The following is a 17,341-nucleotide window of genomic DNA, read 5'->3' on the forward strand; positions in this document are numbered from 1 at the left end:
ACAAAGTTTCATACAAAGTAATGACTGATCGATATGCAGTTGAGGGAGGATGTGACTGGAATCTCATCAAAGAGGTTCCGATAACCTTGGCCACTACAGACCAGATGATGAAAGATCTTTGGCTCCAAAGATGTTCATATAACACTAGTTAGGACAGTGTTGGGATCCAGGATTTAAACTAAAAAAATAGGAAGTTAAAGTGTAGTGGTCTGTGATGAAGGATAGTCTTTATTTTCAGAGGTTGTGGGGCATTTCTTTTTTTTTTTTATTTGGCAAAATTTTTAAAAAGCATAACTAGTTAACATTTTAAAACTCTCCCTCTCCCTCTTCCTCTCCCTCCTTCCTCCTCCATCCCTTCTCTCTCTCTCTCTCTCTCTCTCTCTCTCTCTCTCTCTCTCTCTCTCTCTCTCTCTCTCTCTCTCTCTGTTGGGTTTGTGCATATAAGTTCAGTCCCCGACGAGGCCTGAATAGATTGTCAGTCATGCAGCTTGGGTCCTGAGGACTGAAGTTGTGTCCTCTGGAAGAAGTAAAACATATTCTTGCCCACTGAGCATCTCTTCAGCTTCTCTTCCACCCCCTTTAAAAGATTTATTTTATTTAATTATGTATGTAGCTCTGTATGGATGTCTGTGTCCTTGGAGGTCAGAGGTGCCAGATGCTCTTGGAGCTGGAGTTACAGGTTGGGGACCACCCAATGTGGGACTAGGAATCAAACTGGAATCCTTTGCAAGAGCCGTACGCATTCTTAACCACTGACCCATCTCTTCAAAGCCAACATTTCTTACCAGACCATTCATCTGTCCAGGTAAAAGACGAAGCTCTAAGGGGTCCAATGACCACCCTCCTCTTTGGCTCAGTTATACAAACCGCAACTGATCTCTTCTTCTAGTGTTTCTAGAAAGATGTTTGAGCTTTACCCCATCATTTCACCGACATTACTTTAGCTGGTATAAATTCTAACGAGTAAGATTCCATTTTATCTTTTAAAGAAGATGATGTAAAGAAAGACTTGAAAATAAAGCATTAAGATGGGGTGGCAGAGGTCAGCAAGATGATTCGATGGCTAAGGAGAGTTGCTGCCAAGGCTGGGAATTCAAACTCAACCCCCAGGACTCACACAGTGGAAAGAGAAAACTGATTTCTACAAGCTGTTCTCTGCCTTTCACACATGTGCTATGGCACAACCCCCCCTCCACGACATACACAGATAAATGTAATAAATCTATTTTTATATCATTAAGATTAAAAAAAAAACTTTAATTTGTTTTCTAGTGACTCTGCCCAATCAAAGGACCTGATAGCAGGGAACACAGTTATTCCCTGCTGGCTCTGACTCTTACACCCTGAGGGGTTGGACTGACAAACTGTATCAAATAAAAGAAGGTGGTAGGGCTGGGGAGATGGTTCAGCACTGTAGACCACTGGCTGCTCTTCTAGAAGATCATGGTTTGATTTCCAGCACCCTCATGGCTGCTAACAACCACTTGTAACTCCAGTTCTAGGAGACCAGGCATCCTTTTCTGACCTCCAAGGGTAATAGAAAATAATACATATGCTATAGACATACATGCAGGCAAAACACCATACCCATAAAATAAAAATAACCAGATCTCAATAAAATAAAATGTGGTGGCATGATTGGTGCTTATCTTTTTGGGTCACACAGAGGAGCGACCCCGATGACAGAGGCAATGCACTTTCACTTTGAGTAGCCCCACAGCGTGAGTTCTGTGCTCAGTCACTCTGGAGTTCTTCATCGTGTAAAATCTGGGACTTCACCACAGGAGTTCACAGAAACCCATGATGCATTGCTCTGGCTACAAAGTCAACATGGATGAAGTAAATACAAAGACACAAGGATAATCAGGGCTTCAGGACCAAAGGTTAGACCCAGTTGGGCAGGCATTTTTTGACTCCCAGAAGTGATTTTTGATTAGGCTGTCTCCTGTGAGTACTGCGGCCATGGCACCCCTTATCTAGAAGCCTTCTGTTATTGTGCTGTCCCCACACAAACAAAGATAGGAAACCTTTGAGTAAGCAGCCCAGGCTTTTGCCTCAAAGGACCTTTAACTTCATTGTCCTCCCGGAGTTTCCTTGAAAGCTGCGTACATCCATTTTCTGTCGTGTGTTTGGCAGAAGCAGATTAATGTTTTAAACAGTCTTTACTAGAGCTGTTTCCGTATGTTCAAGCACTGAAGGTGACATGGGCGTGTCTGTGCAAACTCCACGCATCTATAGTCTTACAGGGAGTTTGCTTTGCTGTGTAAGCTAGGTAGGCTTTGGGCATTACATCACTTGTTACCCGTATGCTGGCTGGGGGCTTCTCAGGTGTCAGCTGGAACCTGCTGGTGAGGCCAGCTGGAAGGAGTGTTTACACTTTGGGCTTCAAGATGGACAACTACACAGCATCCTGGGGGCAGCTGTTCTCAGAGAAACCAGTCACTCCATAATCACTTTATGTGACCTGAACTAACACAGGGGCTGGCGTTCGTCCCTCACATTAGTAGTGATCCCCGCTCTGACAGAAACCGCTGGAATTTCCTAGTGTAAGGAACACCCTTGTGAAAATCTCTCTCTCCACAATCCCACCGACAATGCTGGGCTGGGAAGAGGCCTGAGCTTCTCCTGGCACCCTCCTTTTGAAATCTAATACCCACCCTTTGCTCCCTATATGGACTATTAGAATTTAACTTCATGGTTTATTTAGAATTTTATGTTCCCATCTTTATCCATTACAAGGGAAATTCATTAAATTAGGAGTCCTGGGTATGCTGGAGACTTTTATAAGAGCAGGAGTAACGATATTAAAACAATATTGACAAAGTTATGCTGCTTATATTCTCTTTAAATATTCTGCTAAAATAACTTACCGCACTTGAGCAAGTCATTTATATAAAGCTGTAAATGCAATATTTAAATATTTGCCTATGTGTCAGTCATGAGTGGCAATAGCTTTAAGAATGTAAAAAAGTCCACCTGAAAAGAAATTAATTTGTATCAAATGTCTGCAGTTCTGAAGTAGAAACATGGAATGATGAGCAGAAAAGACTGGAGAAAGGGTTAACTTTGTGTGTGTGTGCACATATGTGCGTGCACACACACACAAAATACCATTTTCATGACTAGTGTGGATTGTATTGCCCAGTCCTGGCTTTGGGTTTAGTGTAGATTAGTTTTAACTTGATGATGCAGTAGCACTTTGAAGTTTCCATACTTGTGAGCTGGGCAAGGGACTGGAGACTGAAACACACAAAGACTCACAGACAGAGACATGGGTCATCTTTGAAATCAGAATCCTTGAAACAGAATGCCCTAAGAATATCCCCTCTATTGTGTCCAGGGGAAGCTTATATAGGGATAGCCACGCCCCAGCCAAACGCACCAGAAACTATTCCCCTGCCATCAGGAACTCCTGAGGGTCTCGTGCTCAGAGCAGCTGTAGGCACTCAGATCAGGGGGAAACAAGTTGTTTACAAGAAATTCAGGACCTGGGGGTTCACAGCTCCCAACAACACACTGCTAAGTCTAGAGTAGGGGAATGAGAGAAGTTCATAGTCACTAAAGTCTTGGTTTAGAAGAGATGAAGCGAGACACACTTTGTTGGAAACAGTTCGTCCTCATACTGAGCCAGAGAAAGGATATGCAATGACAGTCTAGTGACAAACTTGAGGCTCATGAGGCTTCTATCTGTCTCCAGACAGCCCACCTAGAGCTGAAAAGATGAAAAACCCAGACAAATCCCGAGAAGAGGAAGAGGAAAAAAAGAAAAACAGACACACACATATACACATATTCTGCCATCCATGATGCATCAGCTGCTGGAGTGATGCTCTGCTCTGAGCGGGAAAAGCAGACTGAGAAGGTGGATACTAGAAGCTGAGCTTCTCGGAACCGGAGAAGGCAGATGCCAAAACCAAGCACTATAGAAGCCTGGTTCTAGCTTCTATAAGTTCCAACAGGGAAATACAAATAGATACACTGTGTGTGTGGGAGCATTGTTTTCTTTTTTAAATTAATTAATTAATTTATTATGTATACAGTGTTCTGTCTGCACGTATGCCTGTAGGCCAGAATTGGGCACCAGATCTCATTCATTGTAGATGGTTGTGAGCCACCATGTGATTGCTGGGAATTGAACTCAGGTCCTCTGGAAGAACAGTCAGTGCTCTTAACCTCTGAGCCATCTCTCCAGGCCGAGAACTGTTTTCTACTTGAGAAGATAGTGCAATGTTGAGAGATAGCTACAACAGGAACTGCCATGCAGAAAGAAGACTTCAAGGAATTGGGGGGGGGGGGGAGGAAGCTTTCTTTTTTTCTTTTTTTTTTTTTTGGTTATCATATTTCTTTTTTATTTATTTTATTTATTTATTAAAGATTTCTGCCTCCTCCCCGCCACCGCCTCCCAATTCCCTCCCCCTCCCCCAATCAAGTCCCCCTCCCTCGTCAGCCCAAAGATCAATCAGGGTTCCCTACCCTGTGCGAAGTCCAAGGACCTCCCACCTCCATCCACGTCTAGTAAGGTGAGCATCCAAACTGCCTAGGCTCCCACAAAGCCAATACGTGCAGTAGGATCAAAAACCCATTGCCATCGTTCTTGAGTTCTCAGTAGTCCTCATTGTCCTCTATGTTCTGCGAATCCAGTTTTATCCCATGCTTTTTCAGACCCGGGCCAGCTGGCCTTGGTGAGTTCCCGATAGAACATCCCCATTGTCTCAGTGTGTGGGTGCACCCCTCGCGGTCGGCAGGAAGCTTTCTCTGTCAGTCCTGCATTGTGCAGAGGCAGAAAGTCCTGTTGCACCTGGACAGTGAAAGGTGGAAGTCAGGAGAAAGCAGACAGGGAAAGCCCTGACTTGCTGGACAGTGATCTTTGCTCTTTGTCCAATCTATCTCAAAGGCATGTGTCAAGATGGTGACATTGGTATGAGGAAAGCTGGGCTGCAGAGTGTGTGGGGCACACTTGGAGAGGATGGTAAGGTTGGAAGTATGGCAGTGAACACTTTATTCTGGTCAGAGCTCGAGCTTTATAGCTCATAGAAATTCCCGTAACGATGTTAGGATGGCATCGAGCCTCAAATACATTTTGAACTTTGTTTGAGAGGGCTAGTGAGATCCCTTGGTGGGTAAAAGCACTTACCATGTGTCCTGGCTAGTTGACACAAGCTAGCATCATCAGAGAGAAGGAAGCCTCAGTTGAGGAAAAGCCTCCATGAGTCCAGTTGTAATTCATTTTGACAATTAGTGATCAATGGGGCAGGACTCAACCCATGGGCCATCCCTGGGCTGGTGGTCCTGGAGGCTAAGTCATGGAAAACAAGCCAGTAAACAGCACTCCTCCACGGTTTCTGCATCAGTTCCTGCCCCCAGGTTCCAGCATTACTTGAGTTCCTGTTCTGACTTCTTTCAATGATGGACTATGAGCTAGAAGACAGTCTGCGTTGCTGCAGAGGGTGGAACCAGAGAAGTGACCTAAATTCTTTGGAGGAGTTCAGAAGATCGTGAGTGAATCCTAGCTGCTGTATGCTTGGAATTTGGTTTTACTTTGATTTGATTATGACTGTGCCCTGATTTTTCCCTCTTGAAGTATGAAAATATTTTTACTGGAGCCCACAGTTGAGAGGCTTTGAATTTTTTTTTAAAAAAATTGGCTATTTAAAAGGGACAGAAATGTTGATGTGTTTGAATTTGTAAAGACTCTGGAACTTTTAAAGTTATTTATGTTTTAATGTGAAATCTTGTGAATGAATAAGAAAAGAAAAAGTTGGCTTCATAGTGGTGAGCTTGTGTGTCAAGTTGACAAGAGTTCAGCTGTACTGGCTGGTTTTGTGTGTCATCATGACACAAGCTAGAGTCATCAGAAACGAAGGAGCCCCAGTTGAAAAGCTTCCATGAGATCCACCTGTCTGTGAGATCCAACTGTAAGGCATTTTCTCAATTTCTGATCAATGGTGGAGGACCCAGCACATGGTAGTTGGTGCCAACCCTAGTCTGATGGTTCCGGGTTCTATAAGAAAGAAGACTGAGCAAGCCATGGAAAGCAAGCCAGTAAGCAGCTCTCTTCCATGGTGTCTGCATCAGCTCCTACTTCCAGATCCCTGCCTGTGTGAGTTCCTTCCTTGGCTCTCTTCGGTGGACAGCGATTCACACATTCAAGCCAGACCTCGGATGTGTGAATGTGTTCATTATCCGGAAGCCTATTTAGGATGGGCACCTTCAAGGACCGCAGAAAAGCAGACCTGCAGAAACTGCACCTAGAAAGAGCCATCCAAGCAGCCAACTAGAGCACCCGGAACCAGCTCTTGGTTTGCCCATTGCCTCTAAGATGTCCTGACTTGGGAGGAAGTCACTCTCGGGAGGCATTCCCGAGAACAGATGTCTGGGCAGAGTAAAAACGCGGCAGTTTTGGCAGACATAAACAGTGCTGTTGTGGCTTAGAAGTCACTATGGTGGGAACTAGGGCACGTGGAATCTGATACATTGTCGCCAGAGAGAGAATCCTTGAGTCTGGGACAGCTATCCTTCTCTACTAGCCGAAAGCTCTCCGCATGCTCCTGTCACCCTGCTCTCTGAGATAGACTAGACGACTCAGCAAGGCTTACTCCTGCGCTGTAGTGTCTTTCGAGACTCAGTCTGTGGTGTGTCTAGAAGCCTGATTTATGACATGATGAATAGGCAGATTGTGGTTTCTTCCATTACTGCCTGCCCAGGGGATGAGTGTAATCCCCTGCTCCTTTTTCCTGGCCGCTTTTGATGTGGAAGGAGAAAGTGTACTGAAGGCAGGAGCCTGTCCTGGGTGCACATCTTGCTTCTCTGACCTCTCATTGGGGGTGGTCCGACTGGGCTGCCAGTCACGTGACTATCAAGGCAAGGCTTCTCCTCGCTTCCTGGCAGCACCCTGGAGGAGGTTCCAGGAATCCTCTGTCTCATGTATCTTGCCAATTTTACAGTTTCTTGCTGACTAAGGCATCTATTTTTAGTAGCCCCGAAGTTCAGATTCCATCTAATGCAGGATCTGTTACAGAGCAATACAACAGAATAGTGTGTGCACAATGCAGAAGAGGCTGCTGTGCCTGCGCTCGCTCACACGGCTGTGTACCACCTCTCATTCTTAACTCCACTAGATAAGGAAGATCCTGGGTTTTGTGGTGATCCTAACCAGCTCTCTTGTAGTTTCTCTAGTGTTACTCCCTTTTTCCCTCCCTCCTTCCCTCCCTCCCTGCTTTCCTCCCTTCCTCTGTCAGTCCTCCCTGCTTCCCCAGCTCTTTAGCTTTGTCTGTGTTAGAAAGTCATATGGAATTATACTGGATGAGTTAATTCTTTGACTCAACATTGCTTTTGAAATCACATCAACAGAATCCTAAGTTATTTAAATGCCATGTTCTAAGGATCTTTGAAGTAGTTGAAGATTACCTATCTATGCAGAATACAATCTTTATGTATCTAAAGAACCTAATTAGCCTGACTAAAAGTATAATAAACATGAATGACTATTGACCTATATTACTTAACTTATATAACTTTAAGATTAAGACTTCATATCAGATTATTAAACAATCTTTAAACAACTGTGCAGCAAATAAGGGCAATGACCTCAAAATGTAAACAATGTGTAATTATCTTGATCAAAGGTAGAAATGTATAATGCAATATAAAAATATATTCTAAAACTGTATCAATATACAAAATGTCTTAAACAGGAGTAGAAACATGCGTGCATACAATCTGTCAAAATAACTTTACATAGGTGTACAAATATTATAAACAGAAATAGGAGCATATTCAATAAAACAAATATAATTTGAACTTGTGTCAATATACAAAAATCTATACCAATGTAAATTGTCCATAAATAATAGCTCACAAGTATTCAGTCTATTACTCACTATTATTATTATTAGTCTAGCACATTCATTTTCAAAGCTGTGTAATTGTCCATTATATAAAGAACTAATTGATACCCTTTAATCTTTCAACTCTTGATTGGCTCTTGGATTGTTTGAGTGTGGTACTGAGGAAAATATTTGTAAATGTTTCCTGGTGCACAGGTATTGAGCTAGATTGTGGTAGCTCTTTGGTGTTCAGACAGATTCTACTAAGGAGTCAGGAGGCAAGGAGAAAGTTCTCAGGACAGAAGCTGCCATGTATTTGATTTTTTAAAAGTAAGAGAGGGGAAATAGAAACTAGTGAGTGACCCACAAACATGATGGTCTTCAGGATATATAGTTCTATAACAGAAAATCAGATATGATCTGCACTTAAGGGGATTGACAAAGAATGCGGTGTATGATGGCTCACAGATGGGTTGGTTTGCTTAAATATTTACTGTAACAACTTCATCAAGATCTAATTCATCCACTGAACAGTTGGTATTATGCAACTTGGTACTTTTTAGCATAGGCCAAAAAACCATCTAAAATTTTTTCATTCCAAAGAGAAATTCCACACCCATTAGCAGCTATTCCTCCTCCTCTGAGCCCAACCTCAGGGGTTCTAGAAGCCACTTATCAACTTTTAGTGGATGGATTTGCTCATTTGGATATTTCGCATAAGTGTGACTGTACAACATGTGATCGTTTTGAGACTGGCTTTTTCACTATCATGCTGTTTGCAAGGTTTGTATCTGTTGTAGCATGGGTCTGTGTATCCCCCTTTTAGGTGATAATATCCCATTCTGTGGACACAGTGTTTTATTTATCCATTCATTAGTTGGCAGACCTTTGAGTTATTCCATTTTAAATTTTATTTTATTGTTCACTACCCTCAACTAGGTGTATTTTTCATTTCTTTATGAAATATTTCCATTCATTTCATCCCTTTTAAGTAATCCCTTAAAACTGGGATTGCTGGACCAAATAGCAATTATTTCTTAATCTTTTGAGGAGCTTATCTGTTGAATATTTTAATGAGTCGTTTGACTAAAGGCAAAATAACAGTGATTAAGTTTGTGGGTGGTGTTGTAAAACTGCAAGCAATCATTACTGTGTCTCTGTCACTGCTCGACACGGTAGCCATGAGCCTGACTGCGGAGTACCCAGCATGCTTAGACCTCCTTTAGATAAGCTGGACACTACACACTGGATTTCTAAGTCTTAGTATGAAACTGAGTGTACATATCTAGATCCTCCTATCTCAGCTCCTGAATGTTGGGATTGTAGATACGTGCTATCACACATAGTGCACACTTCTACATGTGACTTCCTGTTACTCACTCTGTGGGATGCCATGTCTTCTTCCAGCCTAAGTGGGCATCTGCACTCACACACAGAAATAAAAATAAATCTAAGACATAAAAAATAAAATAGAATCTATGTACGTGCATGCACACGTGTGCATGCAGTTTGGGGGGCACACGTGTGTGCAGGTGCACATGGAGGCCAGCGGTGTTATTCCTCAATCTTTTTAGTTTTGGTTCTGAGATATGGTCTGGCACTCACTCAGCAGTCCAGGATTATTGGCCAGTGATCACTAGGGGTTGCCTAGATTTTCTTCCGCATGAATGGGATTACAAACACAGCCTATCAACCTAGCCTTTTTATATGGGTTCTGGGGACTGAACTCAGGTGGTTGCTGGCCTATTTCCAGAGCCTCCTTAAAATCTTTTCTAATGGGGTTTAAAGGATTTGAAATTACATATTGGCTGGATATTCTATTTGGCCAAGCCATGCTCTACTGTTCCTCACAGCCACTTCCATCAGATGGATACCAGCCGAGTATGGAATCAACTAGGCCTATACAGAAAATCAGTTTCCTCGGGGCTGGAGAGACGGCTCAGAGGTTAAGAGCAATGGCAGCTCTTCCAGAGGTTCTGAGTTCAATTCCCAGCAACCACATGGTGGCTCACAGCCATCTGTACTGAGATCTGGCGCCCTCCTCTGGTATGAGGGCATACATGGAGGCAGAATGTTGTATACATATTAAATAAATAAATCTTAAAAAAAAAAAAAAGAAAATCAGTTTCCTCTTAGGTCTAACTGCAGGCAAGTTATTTAACACCGCCAAGTTCTTAATCAATAACTGAATGATTGATAATAATAATTACCTTATCTGAAGGGCTCGTGAGATGGTACGTAAGGATTTTTAGTGAGGGCAGGCCTAGCCAGAACTGCATAAAAGTTAGCTCTCTTAGCTCTCCTCTTGCCTTTTCCTCCTTCCATCCGGTAAGTGATAGGCAGTTAGCGACCTGGTGACGCAGTTTAGGGTATCATTATACATGTCTCACGTGACTTGCAGTGTATTATTTTATTAAGGAACCACATGGTATTATGTGCGATAGAATGACTTGAGCAGCTGAGTGTGTCAAGTAGGCCAAACCTCATGAATAACATATAAATAGACAGTCCCAGCTCTCCCACCGTCAGGGCAGAAGTGAACTTACCTCTTGGTTGATACCTTGCATTCCCAGTCTTACATTAACTTTGAGTTGTTTGCAGTTACCCCACTTAGGGATGTAATGAGAGAGAGACTGCTGGCATGTGTTTTAGAATGGAGCATTCAAGCCATGCAGAACGAACTAGATGTAGAAAACCAGGTGGGAACTTCTCAGGAAGGCACTGTTTACTTTTTCGATCAGATGCATCTGTCAGGGACCTTCACGCTGTGCCTCTATCTCCCATGCATCATGCTTTGAAGGATCATCCAAGTTGTAGAATGCATCTGGGTTTTCCTTCTCGTATACTGTCCCATCATCTGCACACAACACACTTGCCATTCGCCTACTCATTCCTCTGTTGATGGGTATGTGCACTGCTTTTACGCTTAAGCATTATGAATGGTGCTGTTGTGAGTATGGATATCCTCATTATAGTTTTGGCAGCAGACTGAACACTAACGAGAAGTAGGTAGAATGGAATCGATAATTGAAGGAAAAGTTGCCTTTGGAAAATGGAATTTTCAACATAGTGGGGGTGCTAGCAGCTCTTTCCTTGCTGTAGGCTCATGTCAAGGTGGATGTGTAAAATTGGGTTTTTGTTACTTAGTTATTGTTTTCTGTGTGCTTCTTTCTGATATGATTGATATCTGCATACAACATGCTTAGTAGCTATGCACTTAATTCAAACCTAGGGTTCTGAAGAGAAGATTTGGGGAGTATAGTAGTAAGGATGGTTGTAAGGAACAAAAGAGATAAGATGTATATATGAAAATGTGCTGCCCACATTTAATATGTGTCTTTCCACTTCAAAATCTGATCAAGAAAGTCCCTTACAGGAAGGCCCAAGTCTTGCTTTTTGTGGACTCACACACATACAATGAAAAACTGCCTTTAGGTTCTATACCAATATAGATTGTGGTCAGAGGTAAAAGAATGAGTACTTCCTGGAGTTCACCTGTCAATCTTGTTTCCATTGCTTGTTTAAAGATTAAGCATTTTCAACCTTGTGTGAACTTGGCACCCTCAGAATTCCTGCTCAAAGTTGTGACTCCTTAGACTTTTACTCTACCGTCTAGTGGAGTAGCTAAAGACTCCCTTCCAGCTGTCACCAAGCATGATAAAGGGTCATTTGCTGACAGAGTTTCTTTGTTCCTGACCAAGCAATCAATGAGCAGGAAAACATCTTTTGCTGTTTCTAGGACGGTAGACCACTGGAAATGTGGTGGAACACTTACAGGTTCTTTGTCCCAAGGGTGAAAGAGGATATGACTTGTATTGACAAAGTTCTGTTGCTTGGGGAATTCTTCAGTGTCTGAGAACGTCTAGTCCAAAAATAAAACTACTTTACTAGGATCAACAGAAGGAACGCTGTGCGGCTTCTAATCTATAAAGTCTTTCTCAACTTCCTATTTCTATTTTAGAAGGAGATACCTTTTTTTGTTGAACTTTTTCCCAGTTGCCAGTTTCCTATTTCTAATATTTACAGAAAGGATGAGTTGTTCCGACTTTCTGGAACCTGATTCATGCTGTTCCTCATGCAGGAGAGAGAGGCCATAGAAAACACAAAGAGTGAATGAGTGTGCCACTTCTCCCAGTGTGTTTTGAACTGTGGCAACTCTTCCCTTCTGAAGAACAACACAGATGACTAGACATAGGTAGGTCTGCCCAAAATTCATTATTGTCTACTTGCTGTTCTTAATTAAGCTGTTTGGGAGCAAGAGATGGCTCAGCAGTTAAGAGCATTGGCTGTTCTTCTAGAGGCCCTGGGCTCAGTTTCCAGCACCCATGTGGCAGCTAACAGCTGTTTTTAACTCCAGTTCCAGGAGATCCATCCTCCTCTGGATGTTGGAGGTGATGGAGGTATGTGTTCATCCTGGGTTTGTGACTGCTTTAGTTACTTGTGCTCCCATGTATAACACACACACACACACACACACACACACACACACACACACACTAAAAGCTGTAACCATGTTGTAGTTCCAAATTTTTTACTCTCTTGAAATTTCCTTTGCCAAATAGATTAGCCTTTATTTTAAAAGTTGTCTTCATTTGAGTTTTCAGGACCAGGGAAGATTATAGGCAGATTCATCGCCAAGTTTATCCTGAATGGCCTGTGGCCCAATTTCTGTCCCAAATCTCACAAATGCAGACTTTACTGCCCTTATTTCTATGAATCCCCCCCCCCCCAAATGTCTACCAGAGCGGACCCTTGAAGATCCACTTACATCGTCCTGCAGTGATTTCAGTTGTTTGGCACCGGCTTTCAGTATCCGTTACTCTCACGTTGCTGTGAGCACACACATTGGAAAGAACAACTTATGGGGGAAATGGTTAATTTGGTTGGCAGTTTCAGGGAGCATCTACCACCACAGTGGGGAAGACATGGTGGGCAACTCTGTTGGTGGCACTGGAAGCTGGTCTTGAGTTTGTACCAGGAAGTATATGGACGTATCCAGGGACAACAGACTCCAAGGATCCACCGCCTATGATCTCTCTTTTCATCCAGACCCAACCTCCTAGAGGTCCTTCAACCTCCCACAAGCTGGGGAACAGGTTCAAAGTGGGGGAAGGGGCATTGACGTTTCAAACCACAGTACTGATATTGATTGATAACCAGATTATTGATTCTTAATCAGAAATTTAATCATTTAATTAGAAAATTATTTCTGTTTACTCTTCAAATATAACAAAACTGAGAGGAATATTTAAAGAGTAATTAGTTCTTAGTCTACTTCCTTAGATAACAACTATGCTGTTTTCTTCTTTTGAGGCAGCCATACTCTGCAGCTCAGGCTGGCCTGGAACTCGTTTTGTAGCCCTGGCTGGCCTTGACCTTGCGGTTATCCTTCTGCCTGGGTTCCCTCGGCGCTAAGATTACAAGTGTGTGCTAGGATTTCTCTTGTAGTTTTGCTCTGGCTTCTCTCCTATGGTCTAGTATTCTTCCAAGATTTATCTTTTAGCTTTCTCAGAGATGTTCACATTCTCAGAGACAATGCAACTGTCTCCGGTACGATGTTACGTCATACCGGAGGCTGCAAACATAAACCCTGGAAACGTGTTGAACCTGAGGGTAGAGCGGGGACTGGTGGGAAGGAAAAGCAGGTGTGTGAGAGGAAGCTGAACAGATGCGAAGTGTGTATTCAAATGCCATAGCCAAGCCAACTTAGCTGCTTTTTAAGAGAAAAATGTCTGAAGTGTAACTTTAAATATGTAAAATTTGGGGAGCTATGTCTCTCAATAGATGATGAAGCAGATGAAGAAAAGATTTCTAATCAATTGATGATTAGGGATTAGATGATAATTGATCTCTGGAACAGTGCATTGAAACTAAAAGTATTATTTCATTGTAGTCATTACCAAGCACTGAGGAAATTTATTTAAATTGTTGCTTCATTCTCTGAGTTCAGTAAATTAACAATTCTTAATATTTTTCATATATTTCTCATCTGTTGACCATAATAATGTGGAGCAAATATTGTTCTTTTCATGCTTCATAAATGCGGTGTCATTTATACATGAGATTTGAAGTGATATAAAATTCAGTGAACATATCAAGTGAGAAATGAGAAATATTATTTAAGATCAAGTAGAATTAAGTATGTATTAAAAACTAGATTCTTTATACCAAAGCAACATACAACAAAACAAAATACAGACATGTTAAGAGATTTTAAAAGGAAAAATTATTCTGGGGAATTGTATCTATTTCAAAGTTTAACAAATGAAGAAGATAAAAACAAGAAAGGTTTTGAGACTATAATAAACACCTTCAGCATTGTGTGTCTATAACTTTGAATTTTACAGAAAATGTATTATCATTTGTGATTCAGGTTTGCAATAACTCAGTCATGTAATGAGCACAAAACACCCACATCAGTTCCCCAGAGTGGAAGCCTAAAAGGCTGGACTCTTCGCTGAGTTCAGTAAAACTGGAGTCAATATAACGTGTAGAATACTGAAGGCAGTTCTGAATCTCCCGGTGGGGCTTTCTTCGGTATAATATTTTCTTGGCAGACAGTGATAAGTGGCCCAGGTCCCACATTAATTTACTTTAGGTCTTTGGCTCATAGCGACAGTCAATGGCACAGGGTCACGGAGAAATTAAAATTTTTCTGCGGAATTGGGCTTCCTTAGGGTACAGGGCCTGCTGTCAATCCTTGAGGCTACTCCCAAAGGTTAAGAAAATCCCGCTAAGGAATCAATTTTGAATGTAAGCAGCTGAGGAGCCATGGTGAGCTGTAAATGATTTTATTTTATTTTTTAGCTTTAAGGAAACAGGATCAGGATGACAATGCGGTTTTCCAAGCCCCGATAAGATCTTCTGCCCAGCTTGGAGCTGCTCTCTGAATCAGCAGAAAGCGGAAACCAAGGCTTCCTTCCCTGTTGGACCAGGTTCCACAGAACACAACTCTCTGGAAGCTCTTAGCTCAACCTCCATCTCTGATTCTTATTAAATTCCCTCAATACTGAGCTCAACCAAAGGCCTCCTTCTTATTTTAATGTGTGCCCCATGACTTTTTCTTCATTTCAGAAAAACAAAGCAGCTTCTACTATGTTTGTTTAGCCTGTTCTGTTAAGACCATAAAAACCAACGTTAATTTTTAAGACACACTTAACATGCTAACAAATATGGCTTGGGTTGGGATGGGTAGCAGTTGTCTTTGGTCAATGAGAACTGTAACACAATTAATAAAAACTCAGAGGCAGATATTGGGGTTCAAAGTGAAGGTCAGAAAAGCAAAACAGCCACTGGCTCTTACCTTTACCTCAGTCCGAAATGGTGGTCCTGCCTCCAGGAATTCTCAGAATGAGACTGTGTGTGAGAGCTGTCTCCTCCTGTCTTATATTTTTTTCTGAGCTGGCATTAAAGGTGTGCACCACTACTGCCTGGTTTCTATGGCAACTAGTGTGGGTACTGGGAAGAAAGGTGTGTGTCACCACTGCCTGATCTGTAAGGCTGACCAGTGGGGCTACTTTGCTCTCTGATATTTGGGCAGGCTTTATTTATGAAAATACAAATGAAATATCACTACAGAAAACTTTTCTTTTTAGACAGAATTTCTCTGAGATGGCGCTGCTGAAGTATCATAAGAGCTTTATTCATTCAGCAAGGCTCAGTCGAAAGGACAGACAAGAATGGAACAGTGGAGGGTCCAGGGCCAGTGCTCTCGGATCCTGATGACTCAGTGTTCCTGATCTCCCCGTGTGAAATGAAATCAATGAAGAAAATGAGCATGAGGGTGCAATGGATGAGGGCGAGTCATCCCCTGGTAAAGCGTCAAGGATGCAATGGCTGAGGGCAAGTCATCCCCTGGTAAAGCATCAAGGATGCAATGGCTGAGGGCGTGTCATCCCCTGGTAAAGCGTCAAGCTACTGGAACATGCCACGCCACAAGCCATCTAAAACATGCCCTGACCAAGGAAAGGAAAGTGAGATGTGTCTCAGAAGAGTAGAGAATGTCAGGCCTAGAAACCATCTTCTCTAGAGGTTTAGACACAGCGTTCTACTGCGGAGTCACGTTGACAGAGCAAGCAGGAGTCATGAGGACAAGAAGCCCAAATTAATCATTACTGTCTTGTAAACCCAAATTAATATCATACTGTCTTGTGACGGTCTCAGTTACCCATCTCTCCATCCCTTTCAACCCTTCATTTACTGACTGCCCCTCCCACTGGACCTTTTTATTTGGGGGGACTGTCCCTTCTGGGCCACAGAAGCAGGGGATAGCAGGACCTTTGAAGGCCCTGATCCTGAACTTTACTTGTGGAGTGGACCAAAAGGCAATGCTGGCATGGCCAGGTAAAACATGTCGGAGACAGAGAAAGGCACTGTTCTAGGCTACTGAGGCCTCACAAAAGGAGAACTGGGCCTGGTCTCAACTGCCTTCACCTCAGGAGGAAGCAAGGTTTATCTATATGCTAATAAGGAAGAAATCTGGCTTTGAAGTTCGGAAAATCGAGCTGATTGCGGGAGAGTGAAATGTGGCCATAAAGCAGAATTCCTGTTTTTACTTCCTCTGTGTTTGCTTAGAACATAAAAGGAACAGCAGTGTGCATTGTCTGCTCTGTAGGGACTGAAAGTGGAGGTATGTGCACACAAGAGCATTTGTCAATATACTCAAAGTTACTTATTTTTTTGAGACAGGGTCTTCCTGTGTAGCCCAGGCTGGCCTCATCCCAAACTTGTGATCCCACCTGCCGGCTGCTGAGAGTTTGTGTATGCACTATACTTACTTCAAAAGGTTATTCGCATATCTAAAGTAGCAGGCGTGTTGGCATTTATCAAACGTTGAGATAATGTAATTTGATTTTTGGTGGAAGCTAATGAAACTGAGAACAAAGTATTCCAGCGAAACGGAAAGAAAGGAGGAAGCGGAGTTTATCTGCCGAGCTGATATAACTAACAGCAGCGTTCTCTTCCATTTTGCGGTAGCTTTTATTGTCGCCCTACACTGTGGCTAGCCTTCAGCCAAGTTCCCATTAAGTTGACTGGTCAGGGATGATGTAGCTGATATCTTAGGAGACTGGGCTGGCTGGATGAGGAGGAAGGGAAGTTTGACTCTCAGGGTGGTCTCGTGCGGCCTCACAAGTGACAGCTCGGTGACTGAGAGTGTGTGTACTCATGCTGGGTGGCTCACAACTTCCTGAACGCCAGCTTCAGGGGCATCTGATGCCTCTTGTCTCTTCAGACATCTGCACTCACAAGCACAGACCACCTCCACGTACACATCATTAAAAAGCATTAAAAAATAAATCTTGAGTTCACCTTCTTATTTAGCTTCTCTAGGATCACAAATTATAGGCTCAATATCCTTTATTTATGGCTAGAATCCACCAATGAGTGAGTACATACCATAGTCATCTTTTTGGATGTGGGTTACCTCACTCAGGATAGTGTTTTCTATTTCCATCCATTTGCATGCAAAATTCAAGGTGTCATTGTTTTTTTACCTCTGAGTAGTACTCTAGTGC

Source organism: Chionomys nivalis, chromosome 15 (genome assembly GCF_950005125.1).
Source record: "Chionomys nivalis chromosome 15, mChiNiv1.1, whole genome shotgun sequence".
In the NCBI taxonomy this organism is placed as follows: Eukaryota; Metazoa; Chordata; class Mammalia; order Rodentia; family Cricetidae; genus Chionomys; species Chionomys nivalis.